This window comes from Gracilinanus agilis, chromosome 2, assembly GCF_016433145.1.
Source record: "Gracilinanus agilis isolate LMUSP501 chromosome 2, AgileGrace, whole genome shotgun sequence".
In the NCBI taxonomy this organism is placed as follows: domain Eukaryota; kingdom Metazoa; phylum Chordata; class Mammalia; order Didelphimorphia; family Didelphidae; genus Gracilinanus; species Gracilinanus agilis.
Window position 1 is genome coordinate 3,681,540 of NC_058131.1, and position 18,879 is coordinate 3,700,418.

Here is an 18,879-nt window from a genome sequence, read left to right on the forward strand (position 1 = left end):
AAGAAGAAGAAGAAGAAGAAGAAGAAGAAGAAGAAGAAGAAGAAGAAGAAGAAGAAGAAGAAGAAGAAGAAGAAGAAGAAGAAGAAGAAGAAGAAGAATATTTTAAAGGAAAGGCACTCTTTCCTTTAAAATATTAACAACTTGTACATTTTAACAGAACCAGAAAGAACCAGGCACTTTTATTGAACATGACTTAATTTAAATAAATAAAACATCTTCTAAAATTTAAGCCGAGGGGGAAAGAGCCCCCTCTCTGCTGTCAGGTATGCTGCCCAGGTTCTGTCTCCAGCCCTGTTGTTTTCCATTTTAAAAGAATCTGTTATTGACTCTGAAGAAATGATGGAGCAGCCTTATACAGCAGAGCACTAGACTTGGAGTCAGAGGCACGGATTTAAGGTTCTGTTGGGTCGTTCATTAGCTCAGATTTAGGAGAGGTGTGAGAGCCTTCACCAACTCTCAGAAGGTCTGTCCTGTGTGTGAGAGGGATCAACCTTCTTCAGCTTGGCCCCAGAGGGTAGGACTAGGAATTATGAGGAGATGGTGGGTCTGGATGGCAGGCGGAAGTTGCCCACAGTAAGAGCTTCCTCTGGTGGGATGGGATGCCCTAGGAAGGAGGGGGTGGGCTGCTCCTCATCCCTGGCAGGCTGGAAGCAGAGGCTGAATCTCCATCTGCTGGTATGGAGCAGAGGAGACACATGCCTCAGGGAGCATTTGGTCTCTGAAGTCTTCTAAGCTCAAAGACTGGTTCTGTGGCCCCTGTGTTAATACTGGAGGAGTCCATTAAACTCAAAGAGACTCAGTTTCTCCACCTGTATAATGGAAAGAATCAACTTGCAATAAACCCTCTGCAAAATGCTCACACATCAGATCCATAACAAAGCCTAAGGGCTTAAAGCCCTGCATGAATATTAGCTCTTATGCTGGGTAGCAGTCCCCATTGCTTCTCTGCCAATGACTCCTAACAGAAACAGGGACCTTCCACATTAGCATGCTCCCTCCACCAGTGCAGGCCAACACAGAGAAGGTGCTGAAAGGTCCAATGACTATCTCCTGGTCACACGGGCAGGACAGCATCCTTTGGACATCTCTGACACAGCATATCCAAAACAGAACTCATTGGGTTTCCCAACCCCACAATGATCCCCTCTTCCAAATTCCCCCTGACTAAATCATGGTCAGCTAGGGCTCCCCCTTTTTCAGTCACTTTCTACTTTATCTTGTTTCCCAGTCACTCGTGTCCTGACCCTTCCCTCCACTCATTCAGACACAGTCTGCTCCAGGCTCTCATCACCTCTCACCTGGATAACTGTAGAAGCCTGCTGGGGGTCTGCCAGCCTCAAGTATCCCCTCACTCCAGGCAGCTCCCCAAGAACAATCCTGACCATGTCATTCCCCTACTCAAAGAACTCCACTAGCTCCCTCTTAGATATTAGAAATATCTGATTTTATCCTCACATCAATCCTAGAGGGAGGAGCTACTGTAATATCCATTTTATAGATGAGGAAACTGAGGCAGATAGAGATTAGGTGCCTTTCCCAGGGTCACACAGATAGTGAATTCTGAGACCAGATTTGAACTCAAGTCCTGACTTTCAGGCCTAGAGTGCTGTCCACTGTGCTATCCAGCTTTCCCTACTCTGCCATTTCAGGCCCTTTAAAATCTATCTCTTTGTAGATTCTCTTGTCTTTTTACCCTTTACTCTCCCAATCCAGCCTTCCTGGCCTTCTTGTTTCTTCTGGGGCCCCATCTTCCCAGTTCTGTGTCCTTGTATTGACTGTCCATCCTATCTGAAATGCTCTATCTCCTCCCCTCAATATCTTGGCTTTCTACCAGACACAGCATGCAAGACGCTGCTCTCAAACATGATACCCAAAGGGCCTCTGCATCCACAGAAAATCTCTCTTCAGTGTGGACTCACAGAGGTAGTCCCTGGTGAAGAGCCCTGTTCTGATGAATGAAGGAAAAGGCAAGCATTATTAAGCCCTTGCTGTGTCCAAAGCTCTAGGGGTACCAAGAAAGAAGCAGGACAGTCCCAGCTCTCCCCAAACTCACATTCTAACAAAGGGAGATAATACACAAAAGACGATCCATGTCCCAATTCATTGATAAGCCTTTATTTAGCACCAACTGTGTTCAAGGCACTATGCTGGCTGCTGAGAATACAAAAACAAAAGAGAAAATGATAATTTTCTTCCTTCCAGTGTCCAGTCTAGCCAGGAGAGACAGCAGGTCCAGCAGAGCTAGCACCACCACAATGCTTCCCCTGGTTTTTGGCCGGCATGCCTCAGATTTAGGGCTCATAGGTCATCTCTGTATTTATTTAGGAATGTGCATGATACAAACAAAATCAAGTCCCTGCAAAAGGGGAGGCTTTAGCAGTTTGGGGATGAAGAGAACCAGGGAAAATGTCAGGGAGAAAGTAGAGTTTGGACTGAGACTTGAAGGAAACAAGAGAGAGTCAAAGGTGAGGAGGGTTAGGATTAGAAATCAGCGTGGATTTAGGGTCTTTGCTGAGAGAGGAGAGAAGAGAGAAAAAGAAGACATCTTTCTGGTATCCCATTCTCTAAGGAACCTTGAATGATTTGAATGGATGGATGGGAGCCACTTTGGAAAAGGGTCTATAAGGATATTCTGAATGAAATTCTTTTTCCTAACCAACTAGTAACGTAACCAGTAGGATCAGATATTCTCCGAATCTTTCATTGGATTGGGAAATAGCAAAGATGTAGCCCATGGCTGCCCTTGACTTGTGAAGAACCCTGAAAAGGATGCTAGATGCAATGAACTTTTAGTTCATTTTTAGTTCATTTGTTATCCTAGGGACAATAAGAAGTGATGGGAATTGTTTGAGAAGGGGAGGAAGATCCCATTGTCAGGTCGAAGTTTAAGGGAAATGACTGGAAGCAGAGTGGGGGATGGACTGCATTGGGGAGACACTTGGTGTGGGGGAATCAGTTAGGAGGCTGTGACAATAATCAAGAAGAGAAGCGATAAGGGCCTGGATTAAGGTGGGAGCTGTGAGTGGAGAGAAGGAATCAGATGGGAGAGATGACCTGGAGATACAAGTGATGAAATCTGGCAGCTGGCTGGATCTGGGGAATAAGAGAAAGAAAGAACATCAGATATACCAAGGACATGAATGAAGAGACTCTAAGAATGGTGGCACCTTTGATGGAAATAGGAAAGTTTGCAAGAGGGCAAGGTTTGAAGGGAAACATGAGTTCAGTGGTAGTAGAAGTGATGAGTTTGCAATGTCTCTGGAGTGTCTAACAGACAAATGATGATGCTAGACTGAAGTTCAAGGGAGAGACTGGTGCTGGATATATAGATCTGGCACATAGTAGGCACCTAATGCTTGCTTTGTTCTGTCTTCCTAGCTTCCTGCACATCTCAACTCAAGCTCTACTTTCTAGAGTTCCAGACTTGGAGCCAGGTAGACTCGTCTTTCTGAGTTCAAATCTGTGACCCTGGTCAAGTCACTTCACCCTTCTTGCCTCAGTTTCCCCATTTATAAAATGAATCTGAGAAGGAAATTGGAAACCACTCCAGTATCTTTATCAAGAAAACCTTAAATGGAATCACAAAGAATCAAACTCAAATGAAAATGACTGAACAACAATGCAGCTCTTCACAGGAACTCAGTGATTTGAGAGCCCTCCAATTTACCCTCTTCAGATCTACTTTTTCCATAGTGTTTGCATGTGTCTCCTTGATTAGACTGTAAACATCTTGAGGATGAGGAATCTCTTTGCATCCTCAGAGCTTCTCACAGTGACTGGAACACAGTAGGTATTTAATAAATGTTTATTTACTGGAAATTCCACCAACAATGCACCACCAGCAGCTAGCTAGGTGGTACAATGGATAGAGCACTAAGCCTGGAATCAGGAATCCTTGAGGTCAAATCTTCCCTCAGACACTTACTAGCCATTTTTATAAACATTAATCTGGGATGAGATGGATGCCACCTTGACTGACAGGGATGGCAGTTGAAAGATTCGGAATGTTTCCAAGTGGCATGAGCCAGGGGCAAAAATCAGTTAGCCCCACCCTAAATATACCCCTTTACAGCTACAGTGGTGGAGGTCTCTGGACTCAGAGGCTGAGAACTGGAGATCAGAGATCACTGAGTGGAGACTTGAGCAAGCCTCTGTGAATCAAACTGGGCAGAGGGTGGCTGAAGGGTGGTTGAAGGGTGGAAGGGTGGTTAAAGAAGAGGGTAGGAATAAGCCTGAACCTATTTCCTTGCTAGACTGTGAGAGCTAGTGAACCATCAACACTATTGGTAGGAGAGCTGAGAGAATACAAAGACCATCAATATCTATCTTCAGCAATAGCCTTCCCTATTCTCTGGCTTGGCTGTGGTCAGGTCTGGTCGGAGATAGAGAGAGGGTAAAGACCTCAAGCCTCCACCAGCCTAGCAGCCTCCAGCCCTGATTATCAATTAGTTTAATAGTCAGTAGAGCAATAGGGTTTCCAATCCCCAATCCTTTACCTTGTTATCCTTTCCCTATCAATAGATAAACAGTGTTTAATAGCAAGTACCTTCTTGAGTGGTCATTCTATCATAGCCCGTAGGAAGGGAGTTCAAATACACAGTCAGATCCTAATCATTATCCAAAGCTAATCAATAGCCCATTACCAATCTATCCAACCCCAGGTTGGGCCTACAGAGGTTAACCAACCACCTAACCTCTCAAGGGTCCTCATTTGGGCAGCTGTTAAAGGAATCATTGACAGGTTAATCAACTAAGCCTGTCAGGGAGAAGGGGATAATTTACAATAGCAGCCAGGGTGAGAGGAGTAGGTGTTCCTCCCTGCCAACTGCAGTTGAGGAGATCATAGACAGATACACATCATTATCATTATACATATATCTCCACTACCCCCATTCTTTTAACACCATATACTCCTGGGGAGGTCACTTCAATGTCTCCCTGAATTTCTACAATTGTAAAAAGTGGTCAGAATAATCCTGTCAGGATTTTTGTGAAGAAGAATGTGCTAATACTTCTAAAGCAGTTAGCACAGTGCCTGGCACATAGTAGATGCTTTATAAATGTTTATTTCCTTTCTTCTTTATATTCAGTGGAATTGAGAGAAAACAATTCTGAAATAAGGAGCTAGCTATCTAAAGGAAATTATCTTACCTCTAACTGGCATGTTATCTGAAGTAGAGGTCAGTGCCCTGCCTCCAGAGACAGAGAACTTGTCTTCAAACACCACCTCTGCTATTCCTTATTACTTGTGGAACCTTGGCCAGATCATTGAGCTACTCTGGACTTCCTTACTTTTCTTACCTCTAAAGTGAAAGTGAGAGGTCTATACTTGACAACCTCCAAGTTTCCTTCTAGATCTACTTCTTTGAGCTGGTCACTCCAACATGGCCCCAAACAATGATTCTGAAGGGCATGGCACCATGGTTTCCTATTTTCACAAAAGACTCTGCAACTTTTTGCAGGTGGGGCTGGAGTTTAGAGAACAGATATAGCCAGAAAACAAGGGAAGAGGCATGTATTCGACTAACCCCTTGTAAGAATTTAAAATCTAGGTTTTTATGCTAATATGAAAGTTCTAAAGTAACATTGTGATCACCAATTTAAAAAATTAACTCTTATGTCATAAGTCTGTTAGCTACTCTTAACAATTTAGTTTAATAGAGATATAGTAAAAAGAGAGAAATGTAGGAAGGAAATAGAAAGCATTACCTAGCTAGATACCCTATAATTTCCGTCCAGCTCACCATCTGGCAAGGGGTCTCAAGTCTCAATCTCCACGTGCAGTCATGGTAGTCTCTTAAGCCAGGAACCAGCAAGGGTTCCACCAACACAATCTCCTCCAGGAAAGGAAGGCCTCTCCAGAACCAATCTGTCCAGAAGCCAGGAAAGGAAGGCCAGCTACTCACCCAGCAAGCTGCCACAGGATCCAGAAAAAAAGTCTCTTCCTTCAATCCAGTGTACTGACACAGTGAGAATCCAAAGATGAACTCCAAAGGAGAAGTTCAAAGGAGAAGTCCCTTGGACAGGAAGTTCAGGACTTTTTAGAGTCCTTTTTCCATGTCCCTTCCTGTCCCTTCCCCACTTTATGGGAACCAATCGCAGTCTTTCAATTTGCCTAGCTTTGCCCAAGGGGGTGGCAGTAGCCTTTGGAGGTATAAGCTTTCTCTAGTAAGTGACTCGTGAATTCTCTTACTTAGTGTTAAGTAAGGGTGCTTTGAGTTCTTGATTTGTTTAAATAGTCCCGGGGAATAAAAATAGTCCAAGGGAAAGTTAATCCTATCTTCACACCCTCCAGTTGGGGAGAAGATATGGACTATTTTCAGAGAGTAACAAAGAGCTCAGATTAATAGACCTCATGCTAACAAAGGACTTCAGGGAGAACTTAGCCTGGCAAGGTATGAAGGATCATCCTGCAAGGCCAGAGTTGGTAGTTCTTTTAAAGTTGGAGTTGTTTTTTTCTTTGGGCAATGAGAAGCCATCTGAGGTTTGTAAGCAGGAGAGGGATGCTATCTGAGCTTTGAATTAGGAAAATAAATCTGTTAGCCTACACAGGCAGGATTGAAGGGGTGAGAGACCAGGAGGAAGATTACCGTGCTGTTACCATGCCTGAGCCAGGATGGGGCCAATGGGAATGAAGAATGGAGAAGAGGGGGTGGATGGGAGAGTTGTTGCGGGGGTGGCAACAGTGGGTCCTGATGACTGATGGGAGGCAGTAGGCGAGGGAGACGAAGAAGGATGAGAGACATAGTAGCAGCTACTCCAGAGCAGCCCTCCTGGTCCTCTGCAATAGCAGCAAGAGAATAGATTTTTACTACAGACTATTGATTACAGAAAATCTTCTCAGATGATGAATTCCTCCAGTTGGCAAAGAAGCAGGGAAGCCCTTGGCCAAATGGGGGAGATGGGATGCAGAGACTGCCTGAGAAAACTGGCATCCTTTCCACTGCCTCAGCCTCTGTCAGGGCTCTCTTCTAAGACAACAGCTGGCAGCCAGGTAGTATGATGAAGAGGTTTGGGTCTTGAGTGAGGGAGACCTGGGTTTGAATGTGAACTCAGACACTTTCTAGCTGGGTGAGCCTGGGCAAATCCCTTAACCTCTGTTCACCTCAGTTTCCTTATGGTAGAAAATGGAGGGAGTGGTAATAATCACGCCTACTTCCCAGTGTTGTTGTGAGGATCCAATGAAATAATGAATGTCACAAGCTTAGCCCCGTGCTTGGCACATAGCAAGCATTATATAAATGTTAAATGGTAGTAGTGGTAGCTCTGGTCATTCTGAGATGCCCTGAGTAAAGTGAATCTGCCTCCTTCAATTGAAAGGCATCCTTGCATATAAGGATGGGTTTGGAAGCAGGAAGACTGAACTTGGGTTCAATTCCTACCTCTGATACTTACTTATCTATATGGGCAATTTAAGCTCCCTGAGCCTCAGTTTCCCCATCTGTAAAATGGGTGACGGTCAAAACCTTTATTATGGATGTCAGAGTTATGGAGATGCCCAAGGACAATTGCATACATGACAGGCCTGGCAGATTTTAAAGAGCTAGAAAAATGTCATCTATTATTGGACATTATATATGTTGTCAAATAGGGCAAAATGTTTATATGAGGAGGGATAAGGGGAATGAGGTGATATAAGGAGGAATGAAGGGGATAGCTGAGTGTAGGGAAGGGATGAATGAGGTAGGTATATATAAGGTAGGTAAGGGAATGGATGGGAGTATACAGGAGGGCAGCTCAAACAGGCTTATTCACTGAAGCTAGAGACAGAGGGTACTGAGAGGAAATAGGCTGAGTTCTTCAGGCAGAGAAGGTATCTCAAAGGTACAAGAGGAATTTGGGCCAGTCAGAAATGTTTAGATCAAGGCTGGGGGTTTCTCTTGTTAATTTCTAAAGTCCTTTGAGGGAGGAGTCAAAGGCTCCTCCCTGCCAGTGAAATTGATGTCTTCATTAAGTCTTGGCTGGGTACTTCCTGTCCAAGATGGATGCCCAAGTTTCCCTCAAGAAAATAAAAGGAAAGTAATTCTTCCTTCTTCAGCCTTTGCCTTAATCTTCAATACACTGATTCACCAGAGGCTTTATATAGGTAACAAAGGGGATTTATTAAAGTCAGGGATAATGAGAGGGAAAGAGGTTTTAGGATTTCTAACTGTTGCTAGGGAGAAGGCTGGTGCTGGGGGATGGGTCACAGGAGAGGGTTAGACTGAGAGAGACCTGCTCTCCCAGTCAGGAAGGTTTGACTGCCTTTGAAGTAAAGTATTTATCAAATCACTAAATTAGGGGTGGCTTGTTTTAGGATGCCCTACTTGCCTACAGAAAACTAAACCCACAATGTCCAACCACCAAGCCCACCCTTCCTCCCAGGGCCCAAAGGGAAATTCAGGGAAAATAACAGGGATATAGATGAAGAGATCAGGGAGAAGTCCAGAGAAATCAGACTAGGTCTAAGTTCCCCAAAGACAATCAGCACAGGCCAATACTGAAGCCAAAAGGCCAAAGCCCCCAAGTTGGAACTTCAGTACTATTTATAGCCTCAGGCTCCAACTGCCTTTCTGAACATTCTAAAACCCCTAACTGCCAGGGCTGCTTACAGTTGAATTTGCAAAAGCCAAAGGCTTCTGCTAGCAACCCTGCATTACATATATAATTTCTGTTGAGAGACATTAAAACATAGTGGAGAGGGGGCAGCTGGGTAGCTCAGTGGATTGAGAGCCAGGCCTAGAGACTGGAGGTCCTAGGTTCAAATCCGGCCTCAGACACTTCCCAGCTGTGTGACCCTGGGCAAGTCACTTGACCCCCATTGCCTACCCTTACCACTCTTCCACCTATAAGTCAATACACAGAAGTTAAGGGTTTAAAATTAAAAAAATAATAATTAAAAAAAATAATTAAAAAAAAAACATAGTGGAGAGCCAAGAGAATCTGAGGTCCAACATTTCCTTAGCTGTGTGACTCTGGGCAAATTAAATTATTTTCCTGAAGCTTGATTTCCTTATCTGTAAAATAGGAATGAACAAATCCTATCTGCTGTCCTGACCTCCCAAGCCTATGGGAAGGCTTGGATGAGCTCAAGGGTATATGCATGGCCCATGAGTGATTCCCACTGTGGTGGTAGCCTGGTGTGAGGGGTAGAAAACATGGGGCAGGGGCAGGAGATCCTGGCTTCGTATTTCCCCTTGGGGATTTCCCAACTCTGTGTACATAGACATTCACCTAAGATCAGGGTCTGTTTCCTCCTCCGGAAAGAGATGATTCTGCTGAGAGGATCTAATGAGATAATGGAGACTTAACATGTAGAAGAGAAACATCAGCTACCATTCATTATTGGGACCCTCATTACTGGGACCCTCATCACTGCTGCCATCATTTGTTTTCTGAAGACAATGGCCACCATGGAGAGCTAAGGCTGGTCCTTGTCTCTTCTCTGTGGATCCCTTCTGGAAGTCATTGATGTAAACCCTGGTTCCCAACTTTAGGCATCATAACCTAGGGCTCACCAACCATCCCAGAACAGCTTGCAGTCTCCATGCTGGGGCAGAGGATGCTGTGCCAGACTGATGGGCTCAGCTGGACACAGGGATTTTCAGAGCAGCCTCCTTCCCTGGGCTCCCTTAGAACACAGTTACCTGTCAACACAAAAGCTTTTGGAGGGAAGTGGGGGACCAGATGGTGGAGTCGATAGCTGAGTGAGGCCCCAAAGACAAGTTTCATCTAGCTCTCTCCCCCTACAAAGCTAATCTATTTGGGATTCTTCATCATTTCATTGGAAATGTAGTATCTCAGAGGCAGGGGAGATCTTGGCATACTCTAGGCTCAGCCATATGTGAAAAGACTCCCCACTGTCACAATCCCCAAAATGGGCCATCTGGCTCATTCTTCAAGCCCTCAGAGAAGGGGGAACTTGCCCCCTCTCCACAAAGCCCATTTCCTTCATTTCTGGGCAGCTCTAATGGGGAGGAAGTCTTTCCTGACTTACATCCATCCAGAATTCACCTCTTTAGGATTCCCACCCCGGCTCCCAGGAAACCATCCCCCCAGGCCCAAACCCAACAAGGGTCATTGCTTTTCCAGGAGATTGTTCCTGTTCTGACAGCTCTGGGACAGAAACCAGGAAACCGAGCAGAGTGCCAGCGATTTCATAGCTAAAGTCAGACATGGACTTTGAGCCAATCCTGTTCCAAGAAAAGGGGGTGCAGGGGACAGAGTCTAAAGCATGCCTCCAGAGACAGGAAATCAGGGACAAGGAAACCCAGACCCCAGGGCCCAAATCCTCCATCCCTCTCTAAGTGGGCCCAGGGAGGAGTTTCCAAAGACAGAACCTTATTTAAAACCTTTTAAGCCTTGGCATCACTGAAGTGCCATGATTTTTATTATCATTGGTAATGAATGAATTACAATGAAAAAGAATGAAATGCCCTCACCTTCTGGCCCAATTAACAACATTTCACAAAGTCTTTTGGAAGCTGCCTCTTTAAATTCTACTGATTTGGATTTTACAACACTGGCGCTCCTCGAGGTATCCCTTTCTCCTGCTCTTCTCAGAAGCCATCCCTTCCAACCAAGAATTTTAGAGAGGGGGGCAGCTGGGTCGCTCAGTGGATTGAGAGTCAAGCCTAGAGACAGGAGGTCCTGGGTTCAAATCTGTCTTCAGACACTTCCCAGCTGTGTGACCCTGGGCAAGTCACTTGACCCCCACTGCCCACCCTTACCACTCTTCCACCTATGAGCCAATACACAGAAGTTATGGGTTTAAAAAAGAAAAAGAATTTTAGAGAGGAAGAAGAAAAGAACAAATCTATCCAAAAAGCATAGGTTATGCTCCATTCCATTCCCATAGACCCTCACCTCAAAGAAGGGCAGAAGAGACTTGAATTTAAATGTATGTTAACAGTTCCCTCTTTCTACACGTAGCCCAGAACCTAAGGTATCCTGATGGTCAAGAATGAAAAGAGGACAGAGGCTGGGAACTAGAGCCCAGCCCAACTGGAATTCCTAGGACACTTCTCCAAAGGATCACCAAAGATATAATAGTAATAATTAGATAACAACTGTACTAAGCACATGACAATTATTATTTCATTTAATCCTCACAACAAATCTGCAAGGTAGGAGCTATTAGTATCCCCATTTTACAGATGAGTGAACTGAGGCAAACAGAGCTAACCTCTGTGACTTGCCCAGTTAGTATCTGAGGCCATGTCTGAATTCAGATCTTTCTGACTCTAAGCTCAGCACTTTAGGAACTGTGGCACCCCAACTGTCAATCATGGTTTGTGAACACATGGCAAAGGGAGGCAATCATTACACTGAGCCTGCTTGACTTCATCAAGGACAGATCAGGCTTTACTAACTTAATTTCCTTTCTCCCTCCTCCAGGATTTAGAATTATTTTAAAAATTAATTAAAATATTTAAAAAATAAAATTTAAAATTAGTAAAACGAAAATTTTTAAATTTTGAATTAAAATCAAGGTTGACCTGGGTATCCCTTACCTACATTTCCCTAGAGATTTCGATGAGGAATCTGGTAGAATTGTTGTAGAAAAGGGAGAGAGACAGGGATTAGATAAAAATGCAATCAGACAGATTCAATCCAACTCTAAGAGGAGTTGCTAAGAGTTCAATGCCAAGGTAGCTAGAGGTCCTCAGTGGAGTGCCCCAAGGCTCTGTGTTCTTCAGTGCTTTTTCAGTGTTTTCGGCTATAAAAAGATGGAGCCATTGAATTATCAGATGACACAAAGCTGGGAGGAGGCTAAACATACCAATGAAAGACCTGCCAGGCTAAGATTAGGTTGAATTAGAATTAGATGAGTCTAACAAGATAAAAGTCAGTGGAGACAAATGTCAAACCCTGTACTTGGGTACAAACAAATCAGTCCGCAAGTGTCCTGGGAGACAGGCCTGGTGAGAGAGATGGCAGATGTTTAGGAAATGGCCCACCAGCTCAGCGTGAGTCAGCTGGAAAACAGAAGCAAAGGCTCTCCCTCCTCTTCCTCACATACACTTCTTCCCACTGCGGACAGCCACAAGAGACAGTCTGAGGTGTCCGGGAACGATGTTAGGGGGCAGCCTAAATAATCCCGATAAGGGCATTGGAGGCTCTGAGAAGAGGCTGTTCACCAGCACAGCCAGCCAGAGTCAGAGGAGGTTCCTCCCCCAGAGAATCCCACCTGTGGCCCCTGGTAGAAATGGTGAAAGCCAGCAGATCCTGCAGGGGCTGGGGCTGGAATGAAGGTCTTTAGGTAAGGAGAGACAATATCCCTCAGACAAGACAGGGAGGGAGCGTGTCCCCCGTCATGGGAGAAAGCCCAGTGGGCTCATCCCAGATGAGTCCCTTGGAAGAATCTTGGTATCTTTGGCACTGAGCTGTGAGGAGGCCCATCTGAGTGTCTGTCGTGTAGCAGAGCAGAAGAGGCAGTCATGGTTGGGGTGTGGGTGTATTTGGGGTCCGAATAGAGAGGGAGAGGGAGAGGCATGGGCTAGTGAAGGAGGCTGAGGGCCAGCATGGAGGAAGTAGGAGAGGTCAACCTGGAGGCAGAGGCTTTGATTCTCAGGGATGTGGAAAGGAAACCATTTGAGGAGCCTTACCAAGACCAAGAAAGGAGCGTGAAGAACTGAGGTGAGAGGGCCAGTTCTTCATGAAGCGAGTTTTCAGAGAATCCTCATGTTCAGAAAGCCAACGTGAGGGCACCGTTACATCGGAGACAATTAACTGAACTGAATGAAGTTGCTGCCCCAACAGTTTTCTGGAGCCTGGAAAAACTCTGAAGGAAAAAGAAATGTGCTGAGTGATGCGAGGAATGTGGCCCCAAGTCATGAGTTCCCCATAATTAAATTACTGACTCCACCAAAGCCTCGTTTTGCCTTAGAAGGAAAGAGGTGGCTTTGGAAGCAACAGCAGAATTGTTTGCCAGCTCCCAGACAATGATGGACCTCACCTTAGCCAGACATGCTGCCAACTTGAAATTTGGGCTTCAGGGGGGCATCTCCCCAACCTCGCTCTTCCCTGAAGCTGCTCCTCTGGGGCTTAGGAAAATCGGAAGGGAGCAACTGCTCCTGGCAGGGTTTGGCAGACATAAATATCCTCTTCCGCCTTGGTCTAGATGGCATTTATTTCAAAATTAGAACTAGGGTGGTAGCCTTCAGGGCCTGAACCAGCTAGGATCTAGAGGAACAATTCCTCAGAGAAGGAAAAGGGGAGGTTTCCTACAGAGGGAGACAATGAGTCCATACACAAATCTAGACAGCATTATTATTAAGGAAACAAATACACTTTTGTAAAAAAAGGAGATAAATATGAAGTCATTTGAGAAGGAGAACACTAGTCAGAGGGAAAGGGGGATGGGAGAAATCTCCACACAGAAGATGGTACTAGAATTGTTCTTTAAAGGAAGATGGAAGACGAGGAGGAGATGAGAGAGAGCATTCCACTCGTGGAAACCAGCCAAGGCAAAGGCATGGGGACAGAAAAGAAGAGTGTCATGTGTGAAGAGCAGAGGGGAAGTCAAGGTGGCTGGGTCACAGAGTAAAGGAGGAGCCAAAATGAGGCTAGAAATGTAGGTTAGGGCCAAGTTGGGTAGGACTTTAAAAGAAGGGTTTATATTTTTATTCTAGGGGCAATGAGAAAGACAATCAGGCCTGGAGTCAAGACCCAAGTTCAAATCTGGCCTTAGATATTTACTAACTGTGTGACCCTGGGCAAGTCCCTTAACTCTGTTTGCCTCAGTTTCCTCATCTGTAAAATGAGTTGGAGAAGGACATGGCAAACCACTCCAGTCTCTTTGCCAAGAAAACCTCAAATGGAGTCATGAAGAGTCAGACGCAACTAAACAATAACATCAAAAAGCATGAATGGAGAGAAGAGATCAGATGTAAGAGATGTGGAAGAAGCAGAAACATAAGTAGCCGGACAGGTGGGGAGAGGGAGAGGGACAAGTCCAGGACAGTTCTGTATGCAATCATGCTTTAAGTTACCATCCCATGATTCTCTGTCACCTTTCAGGTGATTCAGCACTTACTGTCCCAGAGACTCTCCGTCCTGCAACATCAGTAGAAAATAGTGCTCAAAAGTTGCCCTGTGTTATTTGTTTTATTTTTATTTTAATCTGTTTTATTTGTTTTGCTAAATAGTTTGTTATGTCATCATTAAAATTAATCTTGGAGGCTGCATGTTGGATTATAATTCTTTATTAGTAAAGGTGAGAGACAGGAAAAAAAGAAAATTATCACGGGGTCGCCCTGAACTCTCAAAGTTGCCCGATCTCTCTGAGTTCTTCAGTTCCCGGACTCCCGGCTGGCTCCAACCCGCTTTACAAGGAGCAACATGGGGGAGATAAGAGGAGAGCCTGCCGGGCAGAGAAAGGGGAGCCCTTGCTCGGGATGGTGCACTGGCCAAGAGAGATCTGCCTCTGCTTGGTCCCCCAATCTCACAAGACCAGTGACGTCCTTCTTCCTGGAGCTCTCTGACAGGACCGGCTGAGTCACCTCCCAAGTCCTGACCTCCAGGCACGTCTTCTCCCAGAATTTCCAACGGTCGGAGGCTGGCTTTGCACACAGCCCCCCGGCAGCATCCTACCTTGGTGCACCTGTGCCGGGAAGGGGCTCCATCTTCCCGTTGGTGTCATACCCTCCCCTCCGCTTCTGTGGGAGGCCAGCATTGTCTCCCCACGTCAGATCCCAGGACGCTGGCATGCTGGTCTCCCAGATGGATCCCTCCATGTACGGCGTCCATACATTTTAGGGTTGTCTCACCAGGCATGTAAGAACACAGAAGATATTGTACGTCTCATGGACAGCATGTCTGTAACTGGGGTCATTTTCATAAACGGGCGATAGGCATCATCCCCTTTTTGGTAGAAGAGTTTTACAGCGAGATAAAATAACAATGCACGGGGAGAACAAAAGTAATGGCGGCTGCAACCCCTCTCAGATCGGTTCATGACATCCAAAGGTTTTCACAGAGTCTCATAAAGTCGTATTTGATTTCTGAGGACATCTTCTGTTGCCGTCATCTTTGTAATCCATTTGAAGTCATGATGGTCCTTACAGCATCCTCTCCAAGAGATCTGCTTTCCGGGGCCAAGACACTGGCCCTATCTTTTCTTAAAATTGCTTTAAAGGGCAGCTGGGTGGTTCAGTGGATTGAGAGCCAGGCCCAGAGATAAGAGGTCCTGGGTTCAAATTTGACTTGAGACATGTCCTAGTGGTGTGACCCTGGGCAAGTCACTTAACCTCCATTGCCTTAAAAAAAAACTTTCCATAAAATTGCTTTAAAAAGACCTTAGCCTATGAACTTGCAGGATAATTTCACATCCCTGCCTCGAGAGAATAAGATACTGCCCAGGATCTAATCCTAGCATAGCCTGATTGTAGCACATCAGCAATACATTGGCACAGGATATATGGCCAGGCTATTAGGTAGGGTATTGATCTAAGAAATAATATTTCGACCATGTCTCCCAAAAATAAGAGGAGAGAGAAAATGAAATTAGATGTCTAAAAATACATAAATAGAAGTAAAAATTAACATCACAACAAATCCCTGATACATATTCAAAGTCTCACAGAGGTGGTTTATAGCCTACAAGCGTGTAGGACCGGTGCAGCCATATTGCAATTCCCCATCATCTGCCAAGACCAAAGAGAAAGGGGGCAGAAATCTGACAAAAGTGGGGTTGGGATCCCCAACTCTGATTTCTACTCCAATCATAGGGATAGCAAGCCAGGAGGAGAGCCAAATAGCAATATATTTGAGTCTTCGTGTCTTACAGGCTGAAACAGAGAAGTCCAACCTCAGAATTCGCTCACCTGCCGCCTCCCGGAAACCCCTGAGACAGCTCCCCTCCTTTGGTCATGACTTCGCCGTCCCCACAGTGATTGTTGACATTCTTGAGCCTGTGCTCAGCGGCACTGATCGGTGCCTTGTTAGCGGTTCCTTTTTCTGGAATTAGACACAAACAGCAATTATGTTCCCATGAGATTTAATAACCAATGGCAGGTCTTAATCATCTAAAGCTCAGAATACGCAGGGTTGTCAGGGCTGTTAGACATTGGAAACAGGTCCTTCAATATCAAGTATCAGTCAGGATTCCATAAAGATCAATCAAATTTAAAAGAGAAAGGAATGGGGCAGCTGGGTAGCTCAGTGGAGTGAGAGCCAGGCCTAGAGACAGGAGGTCCTAGGTTCAAACCTGGCCTCAGCCACTTCCCAGCTGGGTGACCCTGGGCAAGTCACTTGACCCCCAGTGCCCACCCTTACCAATCTTCCACCTATGAGACAATACACCGAAGTACAAGCGTTTAAAAAAAAAAAAAAAGAGAGAGAAAGGAAGAAAAAATTAAAAGGAAAATCATATTGTGAGCCCCGTTAAACAATGTGGCAGTCAAACATGGGCACACACACACACACACACACACACACACACACACACACACACAGATTGATCACTTAAAAGAGAAAGCTATCGTCTCCTTAACATGCTTATGATCTTTAGTATGAGCAAACATAATTTTTTCTCCTGACAAAAGCTTGTCATAAGCTTTACTATAATAACAGGCAACGTCTAAAAAGAACAGAAATCCCTAGGCTTAAAAAGATCCATTCATCTGCAGTTGCCAGCACACCTGTTCCCCGCGGCTGTGAGAGGTTCCACCCGGCACCCTCAGATGGCCCGTGGGTCCCTAAAGCAATTCGCTGATGGCATTCAAAGTCTTGGAAGCTCAAGGACATTCGGGCCAATTTCACCTGATCTGTTTATGTAAGAACAACAAGGCTGATCAATAAGAGCACCCCGAGCAGCTGGAAGCCTATGGAGAGCTCGCCCATTTTGTAGGACTGCCCTTGCTAAGGGGTCAGTAACCTGGGAAGTTCAGGAGATGGCTTGAACTGAATCTTCAGCCAGTTTCTCAAGCTCAGCAGAGATATTTCTAAGAGAATCATTCCAAAAGTGGGCATCGCGGCCCAGAAAAATCTCTGTGCTGCACATGAAGTGGCTACTGATTACAGATGGAAAAATTGAACATTCTATTTTTTTCATTTTGAGTTCTAAATTCTCTCTCTCTCCCTCCCACTTCTTGAGAAGACAAACAATATAAGAATGATTACTTATGGGAAGTAACGCAAAAGATATTTCCATGTTGCAAAAGAAAACACACACACACACAGCACAGGAGAAATAGAGTAAAAAAAAGATTCTTTAGCTGATACTCAAAGTTCTTTAGTTCTCTTTGGGAGTGAAGAGCTCCTTTCATCATAGGTTCTGTGGAATTGTCTTAGATTGCTGTCTTGACTAGAGTAGCCAAGTCTTTCCCAGTTGATCATCCTTGCACTATGGCAAGGATGGCAGGGATTACTCTAGACAATGTTCTCCTGCCTCTGCTAATCACTCTTCAGTTCTCACGGCTTCCCGGGTGTTTCATCTCTAAGACTTTTCCAATTGTGATCCCCTGAGAGTGATGAGAAAACAGGCAGCGACCAGCAAAGTAGAGAGATGCAGGGACTCACGCCTCCCCTGGGCAGGTTACGATGATTCTTGGAGACGGCCTCCTCTCTTGTTCTCCTCCATCACTCTAGAGTGAGAAGTTAATTCCTGATCCTTCGTTAGCCCATGCGCAGACAGCTGCTGTGGTTAGATGTTGGGGCAGCTGTCCAGGGAAAAGGAGGACACGATATCACAAAATGGAGAAAAGAAGGTACGGGACTTACGCCATGGCTCTAGCAGGGTGACCCTGGATAAGTCATCCCCAAGATATCAGCACTTGCATTCCATGTCTTCTAAAACTGAAATATTTAGTTATAAAGAAAGTCACAGATATCAGTATTATTGCTACAAGTGTTCTTGCTTAGCCCTTTTCGTAGGGAGGCAAAGCTCAGCCCAAAAGAGGGCACGATGTCCTCACTGTTTCAACTGTTTAGCCATAAAGTGGGTTAGTCATTGGAAATATTCAAGTTCAGACTGGATGGTCCCTGGGAGAGAGATATTCCTGATTCAGGTATGGACTGGCCTTGGTGGTTGCATCTTGATAGTTACTTCTACCCCTGAGATTTTGTCATTCCAACTTAATTTGCTATTTTTTAGCAGCCCCAATTTCAGTTTTGTTGGCAGCCTTGGCAAAGTAGATAAAAAGCTGACTTTAGACTCGAGAAGACCTGGGCTGAAGTTATGCCTCTGATATCCACTGGTTGTGGGATCCTGGGAGACCTACTTACTCTATTAGAGTACCAAGCAACTCTCTATGACAATGAGTTACAGAATGGTGGCCAATCTGCATTAGTAGAGTGAATTCCCTCACAGAAAATTAATAGAAACACAGAACTTGACATGTGGAAGGGACTTCAGAGGCTGTTTGACCCAAACAGAAAGGAATCCCCATTTTAATGTACCAAGAGGTCATCCAGACTCAGTTTGAATACCTCTCAGGAAGTGAAGCCCACCCTCCTGAATGAGCTCCCTCACACCTACTCCAATTACCCACATTCAAAAGTACAGTTAAGGATGGAGTCTGGTAGTCACACAAAGCTCTATTTCAGGAACTTTATTTCAGGAACTAAAGCTAAAGAAATAATTAAATCAAAGAAAATACTAACCAGTTCTAAAAAATTATGAAAAAGTATGAAAAAATAAATGGAGGCAGCAATTCCAAGGAAAATGGAAATCTTACCCAAAAAAAAGAGAATCACTGAAAAATACAACAGGTCAAACAGAAATCAAGGAATCCATGGAAGGAATTCTCAAAAGACTGAAAAATCAAAATGTAAGACAGATGATATAAAAAAAAACAACTGAGTTGGAAAACAGTTCAGGGAGAAACAATTAAAGAATCACTATATCCTTGAAAACAGTGGCTGAAGAAAGAAAAAGTCTACACATATTTCAAAAAG